The sequence below is a fragment of the Acipenser ruthenus genome, chromosome 23 (assembly GCF_902713425.1).
Source record: "Acipenser ruthenus chromosome 23, fAciRut3.2 maternal haplotype, whole genome shotgun sequence".
Taxonomy (NCBI): domain Eukaryota; kingdom Metazoa; phylum Chordata; class Actinopteri; order Acipenseriformes; family Acipenseridae; genus Acipenser; species Acipenser ruthenus.
This window is the reverse complement of record NC_081211.1, coordinates 11,110,697-11,127,146: the sequence shown is the minus strand read 5'-3', so window position 1 is coordinate 11,127,146 and position 16,450 is coordinate 11,110,697. Positions and strand designations below refer to the sequence as shown.

Genomic DNA, 16,450 nt, shown 5'->3' with positions numbered 1-16,450 from the left:
CCACAGCGGTCAGAGCACCAAATGCTAACCACTAGACAACCAGGAATGTTGAGCTGTTTGATTTTTTCTTTCTTTATCTTTTTTCTTTTTCTTTCTTTCTTTCTTTCTTTCTTTCTTTCTTTCTTTTTTTTCTTTTTTACCCTTTCCCAATTTTAGAAAAAATGCAAAAAATAAAACCTTCCCTGGAAGTGAATCAAACCAGTCCACAGTGGTCAGAGCACCGAATGCTAACCACTAGACAACCAGGAATGTTGAGCTGTTTGATTTTTTCTTTCTTTATCTTTTTCTTTTTCTTTCTTTCTTTCTTTCTTTCTTTCTTTCTTTCTTTCTTTCTTTCTTTCTTTTTTACCCTTTCCCAATTTTGGAAAAAATGCAAAAAATAAAACCTTCCCTGGAAGTGAATCAAACCAGTCCACAGTGGTCAGAGCACCGAATGCTAACCACTAGACGACCCGGAATGTTGAGCTATTTGATTTTTTCTTTCTTTATCTTTTTCTCTTTCTTTCTTTCTTTCTTTCTTTCTTTCTTTCTTTCTTTCTTTCTTTCTTTCTTTCTTTTTTTTCTTTTTTACCCTTTCCCAATTTTGGAAAAAATGCAAAAAATAAAACCTTCCCTGGAAGTGAATCAAACCAGGCCACAGAGGTTAGAGCACCGAATGCTAACCACTAGACGACCAGGAATGTTGAGCTGTTTGATTTTTTCTTTCTTTATCTTTTTCTTTTTCTTTCTTTCTTTCTTTCTTTCTTTCTTTCTTTCTTTTTTACCCTTTCCCAATTTTGGAAAAAATGCAAAAAATAAAACCTTCCCTGGAAGTGAATCAAACCAGGCCACAGAGGTTAGAGCACCGAATGCTAACCACTAGACGACCCGGAATGTTGAGCTATTTGATTTTTTCTTTCTTTATCTTTCTTTCTTTCTTTCTTTCTTTCTTTCTTTCTTTCTTTCTTTTCTTTTTTACCCTTTCCCAATTTTGGAAAAAATGCAAAAAATAAAACCTTCCCTGGAAGTGAATCAAACCAGGCCACAGAGGTTAGAGCACCGAATGCTAACCACTAGACGACCAGGAATGTTGAGCTGTTTGATTTTTTCTTTCTTTATCTTTTTCTTTTTCTTTCTTTCTTTCTTTCTTTCTTTCTTTCTTTCTTTCTTTTTTACCCTTTCCCAATTTTGGAAAAAATGCAAAAAATAAAACCTTCCCTGGAAGTGAATCAAACCAGGCCACAGAGGTTAGAGCACCGAATGCTAACCACTAGACAACCAGGAATGTTGAGCTGTTTGATTTTTTCTTTCTTTATCTTTTTTCTTTTTCTTTCTTTCTTTCTTTCTTTCTTTCTTTTTTTTCTTTTTTACCCTTTCCCAATTTTGGAAAAAATGCAAAAAATAAAACCTTCCCTGGAAGTGAATCAAACCAGTCCACAGCGGTCAGAGCACCGAATGCTAACCACTAGACGACCAGGAATGTTGAGCTGTTTGATTTTTTCTTTCTTTATCTTTTTTCTTTTTCTTTCTTTCTTTCTTTCTTTCTTTCTTTCTTTCTTTCTTTCTTTCTTTCTTTCTTTTTTTTCTTTTTTACCCTTTCCCAATTTTGGAAAAAATGCAAAAAATAAAACCTTCCCTGGAAGTGAATCAAACCAGTCCACAGCGGTCAGAGCACCGAATGCTAACCACTAGACAACCAGGAATGTTGAGCTGTTTGATTTTTTCTTTCTTTATCTTTTTTCTTTTTCTTTCTTTCTTTCTTTCTTTCTTTCTTTCTTTTTTTTCTTTTTTACCCTTTCCCAATTTTAGAAAAAATGCAAAAAATAAAACCTTCCCTGGAAGTGAATCAAACCAGTCCACAGTGGTCAGAGCACCGAATGCTAACCACTAGACGACCAGGAATGTTGAGCTGTTTGATTTTTTCTTTCTTTATCTTTTTCTTTTTCTTTCTTTCTTTCTTTCTTTCTTTCTTTTTTACCCTTTCCCAATTTTGGAAAAAATGCAAAAAATAAAACCTTCCCTGGAAGTGAATCAAACCAGGCCACAGAGGTTAGAGCACCGAATGCTAACCACTAGACGACCCGGAATGTTGAGCTATTTGATTTTTTCTTTCTTTATCTTTCTTTCTTTCTTTCTTTCTTTCTTTCTTTCTTTCTTTTCTTTTTTACCCTTTCCCAATTTTGGAAAAAATGCAAAAAATAAAACCTTCCCTGGAAGTGAATCAAACCAGGCCACAGAGGTTAGAGCACCGAATGCTAACCACTAGACGACCAGGAATGTTGAGCTGTTTGATTTTTTCTTTCTTTATCTTTTTCTTTTTCTTTCTTTCTTTCTTTCTTTCTTTCTTTCTTTCTTTCTTTCTTTCTTTCTTTCTTTTTTTCTTTTTTACCCTTTCCCAATTTTGGAAAAAATGCAAAAAATAAAACCTTCCCTGGAAGTGAATCAAACCAGGCCACAGAGGTTAGAGCACCGAATGCTAACCACTAGACAACCAGGAATGTTGAGCTGTTTGATTTTTTCTTTCTTTATCTTTTTCTTTTTCTTTCTTTCTTTCTTTCTTTCTTTCTTTCTTTCTTTCTTTCTTTCTTTCTTTTTTTTCTTTTTTACCCTTTCCCAATTTTGGAAAAAATGCAAAAAATAAAACCTTCCCTGGAAGTGAATCAAACCAGTCCACAGCGGTCAGAGCACCGAATGCTAACCACTAGACAACCAGGAATGTTGAGCTGTTTGATTTTTTCTTTCTTTATCTTTTTACTTTTTCTTTCTTTCTTTCTTTCTTTCTTTCTTTTTTTTCTTTTTTACCCTTTCCCAATTTTAGAAAAAATGCAAAAAATAAAACCTTCCCTGGAAGTGAATCAAACCAGTCCACAGCGGTCAGAGCACCGAATGCTAACCACTAGACGACCAGGAATGTTGAGCTGTTTGATTTTTTCTTTCTTTATCTTTTTTCTTTTTCTTTCTTTCTTTCTTTCTTTCTTTCTTTCTTTCTTTCTTTCTTTCTTTTTTTTCTTTTTTACCCTTTCCCAATTTTGGAAAAAATGCAAAAAAAAAAAACCTTCACTGGAAGTGAATCAAACCAGGCCATAGAGGTTAGAGCACCGAATGCTAACCACTAGACGACCCGGAATGTTGAGCTATTTGATTTTTTCTTTCTTTATCTTTTTCTTTTTCTTTCTTTCTTTCTTTCTTTCTTTCTTTCTTTCTTTCTTTCTTTCTTTCTTTCTTTCTTTCTTTCTTTCTTTCTTTCTTTCTTTTTTACCCTTTCCCAATTTTGGAAAAAATGCAAAAAATAAAACCTTCCCTGGAAGTGAAGAAACCAGTCCACAGCGGTCAGAGCACCGAATGCTAACCACTAGACAACCAGGAATGTTGAGCTTTTTGATTTTTTCTTTCTTTATCTTTTTCTTTTTCTTTCTTTCTTTCTTTCTTTCTTTCTTTCTTTCTTTCTTTCTTTTTTTTCTTTTTTACCCTTTCCCAATTTTGGAAAAAATGCAAAAAATAAAACCTTCCCTGGAAGTGAATCAAACTAGTCCACAGCGGTTAGAGCACCGAATGCTAACCACTAGACGACCAGGAATGTTGAGCTGTTTGATTTTTTCTTTCTTTATCTTTTTCTTTTTCTTTCTTACTTTCTTTCTTTCTTTCTTTCTTTCTTTTTTACCCTTTCCCAATTTTGGAAAAAATACAAAAAATAAAACCTTCCCTGGAAGTGAATCAAACTAGTCCACAGCGGTTAGAGCACCGAATGCTAACCACTAGACGACCAGGAATGTTGAGCTGTTTGATTTTTTCTTACTTTATCTTTTTCTTTTTCTTTTTCTTTTTCTTTTTCTTTCTTTCTTTCTTTCTTTCTTTCTTTCTTTTTTAACCTTTCCCAATTTTGGAAAAAATGCAAAAAATAAAACCTTCCCTGGAAGTGAATCAAACCAGGCCACAGAGGTTAGAGCACCGAATGCTAACAACTAGACGACCAAGAATGTTGAGCTATTTGATTTTTTCTTTCTTTAAATTTTTCTTTCTTTCTTTCTTTCTTTCTTTCTTTCTTTCTTTCTTTCTTTCTTTCTTTCTTTCTTTCTTTCTTTTTTACCCTTTCCCAATTTTGGAAAAAATGCAAAAAATAAAACCTTCCCTGGAAGTGAATCAAACTAGTCCGCAGCGGTTAGAGCACCGAATGCTAACAACTAGACGACCAGGAATGTTGAGCTATTTGATTTTTTCTTTCTTTATCTTTTTCTTTCTTTCTTTCTTTCTTTCTTTCTTTCTTTTCTTTTTTTTCTTTTTTTATTCTTTATTTCTTTTTCTTCTTTTTATTCTTTCTGTATATCTTTTTTTCTGCCCAAGTAAGCATTTTTATTTAATGAGCGCGGATAGCTCAGTCGGTAGAGCATCAGACTTTTCATCTGAGGGTCCAGGGTTCAAGTCCCTGTTTGGGCGAGGCTATTTTTTTTAACCTTCCCCACTTTGTTGGAGAAAATGCAAAAAAAAAACCTTCCCTGGAAGTGAATCAAACCAGTCCACAGCGGTTAGAGCACCGAATGCTAACCACTAGACGACCAGGAATGTTGAGCTGTTTGATTTTTTCTTACTTTATCTTTTTCTTTTTCTTTTTCTTTCTTTCTTTCTTTCTTTCTTTCTTTCTTTTTTACCCTTTCCCAATTTTGGAAAAAATGCAAAAAATAAAACCTTCCCTGGAAGTGAATCAAACCAGGCCACAGAGGTTAGAACACCGAATGCTAACAACTAGACGACCAGGAACGTTGAGCTATTTGATTTTTTCTTTCTTTATCTTTTTCTTTTTCTTTCTTTCTTTCTTTCTTCTTTTCTTTCTTTTTCTTTTTCTTTTTCTTTCTTTCTTTCTTTCTTTCTTTCTTCTTTTCTTTCTTTTTCTTTTTCTTTTTCTTTCTTTCTTTCTTTCTTTCTTTCTTTCTTTCTTTTTTACCCTTTCCCAATTTTGGAAAAAATGCAAAAAATAAAACCTTCCCTGGAAGTGAATCAAACCAGGCCACAGAGGTTAGAGCACCGAATACTAACCACTATACGACCAGGAATGTTGAGCGATTTGATTTTTTCTTACTTTATCTTTTTCTTTTTCTTTTTCTTTTTCTTTTTCTTTTTCTTTTTCTTTCTTTCTTTCTTTCTTACTTTCTTTCTTTCTTTCTTTCTTTCTTTTTTACCCTTTCCCAATTTTGGAAAAAATGCAAAAAATAAAACCTTCCCTGGAAGTGAATCAAACCAGGCCACAGAGGTTAGAACACCGAATGCTAACAACTAGACGACCAGGAACGTTGAGCTATTTGATTTTTTCTTTCTTTATCTTTTTCTTTTTCTTTCTTTCTTTCTTTCTTCTTTTCTTTCTTTTTCTTTTTCTTTTTCTTTCTTTCTTTCTTTCTTTCTTTCTTTCTTCTTTTCTTTCTTTTTCTTTTTCTTTTTCTTTCTTTCTTTCTTTCTTTCTTTCTTTTTTACCCTTTCCCAATTTTGGAAAAAATGCAAAAAATAAAACCTTCCCTGGAAGTGAATCAAACCAGGCCACAGAGGTTAGAGCACCGAATACTAACCACTATACGACCAGGAGTGTTGAGCGATTTGATTTTTTCTTACTTTATCTTTTTCTTTTTCTTTTTCTTTTTCTTTTTCTTTTTCTTTCTTTCTTTCTTTCTTACTTTCTTTCTTTCTTTCTTTCTTTTTTACCCTTTCCCAATTTTGGAAAAAATGCAAAAAATAAAACCTTCCCTGGAAGTGAATCAAACTAGTCCACAGCGGTTAGAGCACAGAATGCTAACCACTAGACGACCAGGAATGTTGAGTTGTTTGATTTTTTCTTACTTTAGCTTTTTCTTTATCTTTTTCTTTTTCTTTTTTCTTTTTTCTTTTTCTTTCTTTCTTTCTTTCTTTCTTTCTTTCTTTCATTTTTACCCTTTCCCAATTTTGGAAAAAATGCAAAAAATAAAACCTTCCCTGGAAGTGAATCAAACTAGTCCACAGCGGTTAGAGCACCGAATGCTAACCACTAGACGACCAGGAATGTTGAGCTGTTTGATTTTTTCTTACTTTATCTTTTTCTTTTTCTTTTTCTTTTTCTTTTTCTTTTTCTTTCTTTCTTTCTTTCTTACTTTCTTTCTTTCTTTCTTTCTTTTTTACCCTTTCCCAATTTTGGAAAAAATGCAAAAAATAAAACCTTCCCTGGAAGTGAATCAAACTAGTCCACAGCGGTTAGAGCACAGAATGCTAACCACTAGACGACCAGGAATGTTGAGTTGTTTGATTTTTTCTTACTTTAGCTTTTTCTTTATCTTTTTCTTTTTCTTTTTTCTTTTTTCTTTTTCTTTCTTTCTTTCTTTCTTTCTTTCTTTCTTTCATTTTTACCCTTTCCCAATTTTGGAAAAAATGCAAAAAATAAAACCTTCCCTGGAAGTGAATCAAACTAGTCCACAGCGGTTAGAGCACCGAATGCTAACCACTAGACGACCAGGAATGTTGAGCTGTTTGATTTTTTCTTACTTTATCTTTTTCTTTTTCTTTTTCTTTTTCTTTTTCTTTTTCTTTCTTTCTTTCTTTCTTACTTTCTTTCTTTCTTTCTTTTTTACCCTTTCCCAATTTTGGAAAAAATGCAAAAAATAAAACCTTCCCTGGAAGTGAATCAAACCAGGCCACAGAGGTTAGAGCACCGAATGCTAACCACTAGACGACCAGGAATGTTGAGCTGTTTGATTTTTTCTTTCTTTATCTTTTTCTTTTTCTTTCTTTCTTTCTTTCTTTCTTTCTTTCTTTCTTTCTTTCTTTCTTTCTTTTTTACCCTTTCCCAATTTTGGAAAAAATGCAAAAAATAAAACCTTCCCTGGAAGTGAATCAAACTAGTCCACAGCGGTTAGAGCACGGAATGCTAACCACTAGACGACCAGGAATGTTGAGATGTTTGATTTTTTCTTACTTTATCTTTTTCTTTTTCTTTCTTTCTTTCTTTCTTTCTTTCTTTCTTTCTTTCTTTCTTTCTTTCTTTCTTTCATTTTTACCCTTTCCCAATTTTGGAAAAAATGCAAAAAATAAAACCTTCCCTGGAAGTTAATCAAACTAGTCCACAGCGGTTAGAGCACCGAATGCTAACCACTAGACGACCAGGAATGTTGAGCTGTTTGATTTTTTCTTACTTTTTCTTTTTCTTTTTCTTTTTCTTTTTCTTTTTCTTTTTCTTTTTCTTTTTCTTTTTCTTTCTTTCTTTCTTTCTTTCTTTCTTTTTTAACCTTTCCCAATTTTGGAAAAAATGCAAAAAATAAAACCTTCCCTGGAAGTGAATCAAACCAGGCCACAGAGGTTAGAGCACCGAATGCTAACAACTAGACGACCAAGAATGTTGAGCTATTTGATTTTTTCTTTCTTTAAATTTTTCTTTCTTTCTTTCTTTCTTTCTTTCTTTCTTTCTTTCTTTCTTTCTTTCTTTCTTTCTTTCTTTCTTTCTTTCTTTCTTTCTTTTTTACCCTTTCCCAATTTTGGAAAAAATGCAAAAAATAAAACCTTCCCTGGAAGTGAATCAAACTAGTCCACAGCGGTTAGAGCACCGAATGCTAACAACTAGACGACCAGGAATGTTGAGCTATTTGATTTTTTCTTTCTTTCTTTCTTTCTTTCTTTCTTTCTTTCTTTCTTTCTTTCTTTCTTTCTTTCTTTTCTTTTTCTTCTTTTTATTCTTTCTGTATATCTTTTTTTCTGCCCAAGTAAGCATTTTTATTTAATGAGCCCGGATAGCTCAGTCGGTAGAGCATCAGACTTTTCATCTGAGGGTCCAGGGTTCAAGTCCCTGTTTGGGCGAGGCTATTTTTTTTAACCTTCCCCACTTTGTTGGAGAAAATGCAAAAAAAAAACCTTCCCTGGAAGTGAATCAAACCAGTCCACAGCGGTTAGAGCACCGAATGCTAACCACTAGACGACCAGGAATGTTGAGCTGTTTGATTTTTTCTTACTTTATCTTTTTCTTTTTCTTTTTCTTTCTTTCTTTCTTTCTTTTTTACCCTTTCCCAATTTTGGAAAAAATGCAAAAAATAAAACCTTCCCTGGAAGTGAATCAAACCAGGCCACAGAGGTTAGAACACCGAATGCTAACAACTAGACGACCAGGAACGTTGAGCTATTTGATTTTTTCTTTCTTTATCTTTTTCTTTTTCTTTCTTTCTTTCTTCTTTTCTTTCTTTTTCTTTTTCTTTTTCTTTCTTTCTTTCTTTCTTTCTTTCTTTCTTTTTTACCCTTTCCCAATTTTGGAAAAAATGCAAAAAATAAAACCTTCCCTGGAAGTGAATCAAACCAGGCCACAGAGGTTAGAGCACCGAATGCTAACCACTATACAACCAGGAATGTTGAGCGATTTGATTTTTTCTTACTTTATCTTTTTCTTTTTCTTTTTCTTTTTCTTTTTCTTTTTCTTTTTCTTTTTCTTTTTCTTTCTTTCTTACTTTCTTTCTTTCTTTCTTTCTTTCTTTTTTACCCTTTCCCAATTTTGGAAAAAATGCAAAAAATAAAACCTTCCCTGGAAGTGAATCAAACTAGTCCACAGCGGTTAGAGCACCGAATGCTAACCTCTAGACGACCAGGAATGTTGAGTTGTTTGATTTTTTCTTACTTTATCTTTTTCTTTATCTTTTTCTTTTTCTTTTTTCTTTTTTCTTTTTTCTTTTTTCTTTTTCTTTCTTTCTTTCTTTCTTTCTTTCATTTTTACCCTTTCCCAATTTTGGAAAAAATGCAAAAAATAAAACCTTCCCTGGAAGTGAATCAAACCAGTCCACAGCGGTCAGAGCACCGAATGCTAACCACTAGACGACCAGGAATGTTGAGCTGTTTGATTTTTTCTTACTTTTTCTTTTTCTTTTTCTTTTTCTTTTTCTTTCTTTCTTTCTTTCTTACTTTCTTTCTTTCTTTCTTTCTTTCTTTCTTTTTTACCCTTTCCCAATTTTGGAAAAAATGCAAAAAATAAAACCTTCCCTGGAAGTGAATCAAACCAGGCCACAGAGGTTAGAGCACCGAATGCTAACCACTAGACGACCAGGAATGTTGAGCTGTTTGATTTTTTCTTTCTTTATCTTTTTCTTTCTTTCTTTCTTTCTTTCTTTCTTTCTTTCTTTCTTTTCTTTTTTTTCTTTTTTTATTCTTTATTTCTTTTTCTTCTTTTTATTCTTTCTGTATATCTTTTTTTCTGCCCAAGTAAGCGTTTTTATTTAATGAGCCCGGATAGCTCAGTCGGTAGAGCATCAGACTTTTCATCTGAGGGTCCAGGGTTCAAGTCCCTGTTTGGGCGAGGCTATTTTTTTTAACCTTCCCCACTTTGTTGGAGAAAATGCAAAAAAAAAACCTTCCCTGGAAGTGAATCAAACCAGTCCACAGCGGTTAGAGCACCGAATGCTAACCACTAGACGACCAGGAATGTTGAGCTGTTTGATTTTTTCTTACTTTATCTTTTTCTTTTTCTTTTTCTTTCTTTCTTTCTTTCTTTCTTTCTTTCTTTTTTACCCTTTCCCAATTTTGGAAAAAATGCAAAAAATAAAACCTTCCCTGGAAGTGAATCAAACCAGGCCACAGAGGTTAGAACACCGAATGCTAACAACTAGACGACCAGGAACGTTGAGCTATTTGATTTTTTCTTTCTTTATCTTTTTCTTTTTCTTTCTTTCTTTCTTTCTTCTTTTCTTTCTTTTTCTTTTTCTTTTTCTTTTTCTTTTTCTTTCTTTCTTTCTTTCTTTCTTTCTTCTTTTCTTTCTTTTTCTTTTTCTTTTTCTTTCTTTCTTTCTTTCTTTCTTTCTTTCTTTCTTTTTTACCCTTTCCCAATTTTGGAAAAAATGCAAAAAATAAAACCTTCCCTGGAAGTGAATCAAACCAGGCCACAGAGGTTAGAGCACCGAATACTAACCACTATACGACCAGGAATGTTGAGCGATTTGATTTTTTCTTACTTTATCTTTTTCTTTTTCTTTTTCTTTTTCTTTTTCTTTTTCTTTTTCTTTTTCTTTCTTTCTTTCTTTCTTTCTTTCTTTCTTTTTTACCCTTTCCCAATTTTGGAAAAAATGCAAAAAATAAAACCTTCCCTGGAAGTGAATCAAACTAGTCCACAGCGGTTAGAGCACCGAATGCTAACCACTAGACGACCAGGAATGTTGAGCTGTTTGATTTTTTCTTACTTTATCTTTATCTTTTTCTTTTTCTTTTTCTTTTTCTTTTTCTTTTTCTTTTTCTTTTTCTTTCTTTCTTTCTTTCTTTCTTACTTTCTTTCTTTCTTTCTTTTTTACCCTTTCCCAATTTTGGAAAAAATGCAAAAAATAAAACCTTCCCTGGAAGTGAATCAAACCAGGCCACAGAGGTTAGAGCACCGAATGCTAACCACTAGACGACCAGGAATGTTGAGCTGTTTGATTTTTTCTTTCTTTATCTTTTTCTTTTTCTTTCTTTCTTTCTTTCTTTCTTTCTTTCTTTCTTTCTTTCTTTCTTTCTTTCTTTCTTTCTTTTTTACCCTTTCCCAATTTTGGAAAAAATGCAAAAAATAAAACCTTCCCTGGAAGTGAATCAAACTAGTCCACAGCGGTTAGAGCACGGAATGCTAACCACTAGACGACCAGGAATGTTGAGATGTTTGATTTTTTCTTACTTTATCTTTTTATTTTTCTTTCTTTCTTTCTTTCTTTCTTTCTTTCTTTCTTTCTTTCTTTCTTTCTTTCATTTTTACCCTTTCCCAATTTTGGAAAAAATGCAAAAAATAAAACCTTCCCTGGAAGTGAATCAAACTAGTCCACAGCGGTTAGAGCACCGAATGCTAACCACTAGACGACCAGGAATGTTGAGCTGTTTGATTTTTTCTTACTTTATCTTTTTCTTTTTCTTTTTCTTTTTCTTTTTCTTTTTCTTTTTCTTTTTCTTTTTCTTTCTTTCTTACTTTCTTTCTTTCTTTCTTTTTTACCCTTTCCCAATTTTGGAAAAAATGCAAAAAATAAAACCTTCCCTGGAAGTGAATCAAACTAGTCCACAGCGGTTAGAGCACCGAATGCTAACCACTAGACGACCAGGAATGTTGAGTTGTTTGATTTTTTCTTACTTTATCTTTTTCTTTATCTTTTTCTTTTTCTTTTTCTTTTTTCTTTTTTCTTTTTCTTTCTTTCTTTCTTTCTTTCTTTCTTTCTTTCTTTCATTTTTACCCTTTCCCAATTTTGGAAAAAATGCAAAAAATAAAACCTTCCCTGGAAGTGAATCAAACTAGTCCACAGCGGTTAGAGCACCGAATGCTAACCACTAGACGACCAGGAATGTTGAGCTGTTTGATTTTTTCTTACTTTATCTTTTTCTTTTTCTTTTTCTTTTTCTTTTTCTTTTTCTTTTTCTTTCTTTCTTTCTTTCTTACTTTCTTTCTTTCTTTCTTTTTTACCCTTTCCCAATTTTGGAAAAAATGCAAAAAATAAAACCTTCCCTGGAAGTGAATCAAACCAGGCCACAGAGGTTAGAGCACCGAATGCTAACCACTAGACGACCAGGAATGTTGAGCTGTTTGATTTTTTCTTTCTTTATCTTTTTCTTTTTCTTTCTTTCTTTCTTTCTTTCTTTCTTTCTTTCTTTCTTTCTTTCTTTCTTTCTTTCTTTCTTTCTTTCTTTTTTACCCTTTCCCAATTTTGGAAAAAATGCAAAAAATAAAACCTTCCCTGGAAGTGAATCAAACTAGTCCACAGCGGTTAGAGCACGGAATGCTAACCACTAGACGACCAGGAATGTTGAGATGTTTGATTTTTTCTTACTTTATCTTTTTCTTTTTCTTTCTTTCTTTCTTTCTTTCTTTCTTTCTTTCTTTCTTTCTTTTTTAACCTTTCCCAATTTTGGAAAAAATGCAAAAAATAAAACCTTCCCTGGAAGTGAATCAAACCAGGCCACAGAGGTTAGAGCACCGAATGCTAACAACTAGACGACCAAGAATGTTGAGCTATTTGATTTTTTCTTTCTTTAAATTTTTCTTTCTTTCTTTCTTTCTTTCTTTCTTTCTTTCTTTCTTTCTTTCTTTCTTTCTTTCTTTCTTTCTTTCTTTCTTTCTTTCTTTTTTACCCTTTCCCAATTTTGGAAAAAATGCAAAAAATAAAACCTTCCCTGGAAGTGAATCAAGCTAGTCCACAGCGGTTAGAGCACCGAATGCTAACAACTAGACGACCAGGAATGTTGAGCTATTTGATTTTTTCTTTCTTTATCTTTTTCTTTCTTTCTTTCTTTCTTTCTTTCTTTCTTTCTTTCTTTCTTTTCTTTTTTTTCTTTTTTTATTCTTTATTTCTTTTTCTTCTTTTTATTCTTTCTGTATATCTTTTTTTCTGCCCAAGTAAGCGTTTTTATTTAATGAGCCCGGATAGCTCAGTCGGTAGAGCATCAGACTTTTCATCTGAGGGTCCAGGGTTCAAGTCCCTGTTTGGGCGAGGCTATTTTTTTTAACCTTCCCCACTTTGTTGGAGAAAATGCAAAAAAAAAACCTTCCCTGGAAGTGAATCAAACCAGTCCACAGCGGTTAGAGCACCGAATGCTAACCACTAGACGACCAGGAATGTTGAGCTGTTTGATTTTTTCTTACTTATCTTTTTCTTTTTCTTTTTCTTTCTTTCTTTCTTTCTTTCTTTCTTTTTTACCCTTTCCCAATTTTGGAAAAAATGCAAAAAATAAAACCTTCCCTGGAAGTGAATCAAACCAGGCCACAGAGGTTAGAACACCGAATGCTAACAACTAGACGACCAGGAACGTTGAGCTATTTGATTTTTTCTTTCTTTATCTTTTTCTTTTTCTTTCTTTCTTTCTTTCTTCTTTTCTTTCTTTTTCTTTTTCTTTTTCTTTCTTTCTTTCTTTCTTTCTTTCTTTCTTTCTTTTTTACCCTTTCCCAATTTTGGAAAAAATGCAAAAAATAAAACCTTCCCTGGAAGTGAATCAAACCAGGCCACAGAGGTTAGAGCACCGAATGCTAACCACTATACGACCAGGAATGTTGAGCGATTTGATTTTTTCTTACTTTATCTTTTTCTTTTTCTTTTTCTTTTTCTTTTTCTTTTTCTTTTTCTTTTTCTTTTTCTTTTTCTTTCTTTCTTACTTTCTTTCTTTCTTTCTTTCTTTCTTTTTTACCCTTTCCCAATTTTGGAAAAAATGCAAAAAATAAAACCTTCCCTGGAAGTGAATCAAACTAGTCCACAGCGGTTAGAGCACCGAATGCTAACCACTAGACGACCAGGAATGTTGAGTTGTTTGATTTTTTCTTACTTTATCTTTTTCTTTATCTTTTTCTTTTTCTTTTTTCTTTTTTCTTTTTCTTTCTTTCTTTCTTTCTTTCTTTCATTTTTACCCTTTCCCAATTTTGGAAAAAATGCAAAAAATAAAACCTTCCCTGGAAGTGAATCAAACTAGTCCACAGCGGTTAGAGCACCGAATGCTAACCACTAGACGACCAGGAATGTTGAGCTGTTTGATTTTTTCTTACTTTTTCTTTTTCTTTTTCTTTTTCTTTTTCTTTCTTTCTTTCTTTCTTACTTTCTTTCTTTCTTTCTTTCTTTCTTTCTTTTTTACCCTTTCCCAATTTTGGAAAAAATGCAAAAAATAAAACCTTCCCTGGAAGTGAATCAAACCAGGCCACAGAGGTTAGAGCACCGAATGCTAACCACTAGACGACCAGGAATGTTGAGCTGTTTGATTTTTTCTTTCTTTATCTTTTTCTTTTTCTTTCTTTCTTTCTTTCTTTCTTTCTTTCTTTCTTTCTTTCTTTCTTTCTTTCTTTTTTACCCTTTCCCAATTTTGGAAAAAATGCAAAAAATAAAACCTTCCCTGGAAGTGAATCAAACTAGTCCACAGCGGTTAGAGCACCGAATGCTAACCACTAGACGACCAGGAATGTTGAGATGTTTGATTTTTTCTTACTTTATCTTTTTCTTTTTCTTTCTTTCTTTCTTTCTTTCTTTCTTTCTTTCTTTCATTTTTACCCTTTCCCAATTTTGGAAAAAATGCAAAAAATAAAACCTTCCCTGGAAGTGAATCAAACTAGTCCACAGCGGTTAGAGCACCGAATGCTAACCACTAGACGACCAGGAATGTTGAGCTGTTTGATTTTTTCTTACTTTATCTTTATCTTTTTCTTTTTCTTTTTCTTTTTCTTTCTTTCTTTCTTTCTTACTTTCTTTCTTTCTTTCTTTTTTACCCTTTCCCAATTTTGGAAAAAATGCAAAAAATAAAACCTTCCCTGGAAGTGAATCAAACCAGGCCACAGAGGTTAGAGCACCGAATGCTAACCACTAGACGACCAGGAATGTTGAGCTGTTTGATTTTTTCTTTCTTTATCTTTTTCTTTTTCTTTCTTTCTTTCTTTCTTTCTTTCTTTCTTTCTTTCTTTCTTTCTTTCTTTCTTTCTTTCTTTCTTTCTTTCTTTCTTTCTTTTTTACCCTTTCCCAATTTTGGAAAAAATGCAAAAAATAAAACCTTCCCTGGAAGTGAATCAAACTAGTCCACAGCGGTTAGAGCACGGAATGCTAACCACTAGACGACCAGGAATGTTGAGATGTTTGATTTTTTCTTACTTTATCTTTTTCTTTTTCTTTCTTTCTTTCTTTCTTTCTTTCTTTCTTTCTTTCTTTCTTTCTTTCTTTCTTTTTTAACCTTTCCCAATTTTGGAAAAAATGCAAAAAATAAAACCTTCCCTGGAAGTGAATCAAACCAGGCCACAGAGGTTAGAGCACCGAATGCTAACAACTAGACGACCAAGAATGTTGAGCTATTTGATTTTTTCTTTCTTTAAATTTTTCTTTCTTTCTTTCTTTCTTTCTTTCTTTCTTTCTTTCTTTCTTTCTTTCTTTCTTTCTTTCTTTCTTTCTTTCTTTCTTTCTTTCTTTCTTTCTTTCTTTCTTTCTTTTTTACCCTTTCCCAATTTTGGAAAAAATGCAAAAAATAAAACCTTCCCTGGAAGTGAATCAAGCTAGTCCACAGCGGTTAGAGCACCGAATGCTAACAACTAGACGACCAGGAATGTTGAGCTATTTGATTTTTTCTTTCTTTATCTTTTTCTTTCTTTCTTTCTTTCTTTCTTTCTTTCTTTCTTTCTTTCTTTTCTTTTTTTTCTTTTTTTATTCTTTATTTCTTTTTCTTCTTTTTATTCTTTCTGTATATCTTTTTTTCTGCCCAAGTAAGCGTTTTTATTTAATGAGCCCGGATAGCTCAGTCGGTAGAGCATCAGACTTTTCATCTGAGGGTCCAGGGTTCAAGTCCCTGTTTGGGCGAGGCTATTTTTTTTAACCTTCCCCACTTTGTTGGAGAAAATGCAAAAAAAAAACCTTCCCTGGAAGTGAATCAAACCAGTCCACAGCGGTTAGAGCACCGAATGCTAACCACTAGACGACCAGGAATGTTGAGCTGTTTGATTTTTTCTTACTTTATCTTTTTCTTTTTCTTTTTCTTTCTTTCTTTCTTTCTTCTTTTCTTTCTTTTTCTTTTTCTTTTTCTTTCTTTCTTTCTTTCTTTCTTTCTTTCTTTCTTTCTTTTTTACCCTTTCCCAATTTTGGAAAAAATGCAAAAAATAAAACCTTCCCTGGAAGTGAATCAAACCAGGCCACAGAGGTTAGAGCACCGAATGCTAACCACTATACGACCAGGAATGTTGAGCGATTTGATTTTTTCTTACTTTATCTTTTTCTTTTTCTTTTTCTTTTTCTTTTTCTTTTTCTTTTTCTTTTTCTTTCTTTCTTTCTTTCTTACTTTCTTTCTTTCTTTCTTTCTTTTTTACCCTTTCCCAATTTTGGAAAAAATGCAAAAAATAAAACCTTCCCTGGAAGTGAATCAAACTAGTCCACAGCGGTTAGAGCACCGAATGCTAACCACTAGACGACCAGGAATGTTGAGTTGTTTGATTTTTTCTTACTTTATCTTTTTCTTTATCTTTTTCTTTTTCTTTTTTCTTTTTTCTTTTTCTTTCTTTCTTTCTTTCTTTCTTTCATTTTTACCCTTTCCCAATTTTGGAAAAAATGCAAAAAATAAAACCTTCCCTGGAAGTGAATCAAACTAGTCCACAGCGGTTAGAGCACCGAATGCTAACCACTAGACGACCAGGAATGTTGAGCTGTTTGATTTTTTCTTACTTTTACTTTTTCTTTTTCTTTTTCTTTTTCTTTTTCTTTCTTTCTTTCTTTCTTACTTTCTTTCTTTCTTTCTTTCTTTCTTTCTTTTTTACCCTTTCCCAATTTTGGAAAAAATGCAAAAAATAAAACCTTCCCTGGAAGTGAATCAAACCAGGCCACAGAGGTTAGAGCACCGAATGCTAACCACTAGACGACCAGGAATGTTGAGCTGTTTGATTTTTTCTTTCTTTATCTTTTTCTTTTTCTTTCTTTCTTTCTTTCTTTCTTTCTTTCTTTCTTTCTTTTTTACCCTTTCCCAATTTTGGAAAAAATGCAAAAAATAAAACCTTCCCTGGAAGTGAATCAAACTAGTCCACAGCGGTTAGAGCACCGAA

The 16,450-nt window shown here is 32.7% G+C and overlaps 4 non-coding genes across 4 annotated transcripts; all 4 read left to right on the top strand.

The window, feature by feature from the left end:
- The first annotated feature begins 7,709 nt into the window (after nt 1–7,709).
- On the top strand, nt 7,710–7,782 carry trnak-uuu (transfer RNA lysine (anticodon UUU)). Its single transcript has one exon. It is a non-coding gene; the product is annotated as a tRNA-Lys (tRNA).
- Nucleotides 7,783–9,186: 1,404 nt separating this feature from the next.
- On the top strand, nt 9,187–9,259 carry trnak-uuu (transfer RNA lysine (anticodon UUU)). Its single transcript has one exon. It is a non-coding gene; the product is annotated as a tRNA-Lys (tRNA).
- A 3,063-nt stretch (nt 9,260–12,322) lies between these two features.
- On the top strand, nt 12,323–12,395 carry trnak-uuu (transfer RNA lysine (anticodon UUU)). The gene has a single exon. It is a non-coding gene; the product is annotated as a tRNA-Lys (tRNA).
- Nucleotides 12,396–15,148: 2,753 nt separating this feature from the next.
- trnak-uuu (transfer RNA lysine (anticodon UUU)) lies at nt 15,149–15,221 on the top strand. The gene has a single exon. It is a non-coding gene; the product is annotated as a tRNA-Lys (tRNA).
- The last annotated feature ends 1,229 nt before the right edge of the window (nt 15,222–16,450 follow it).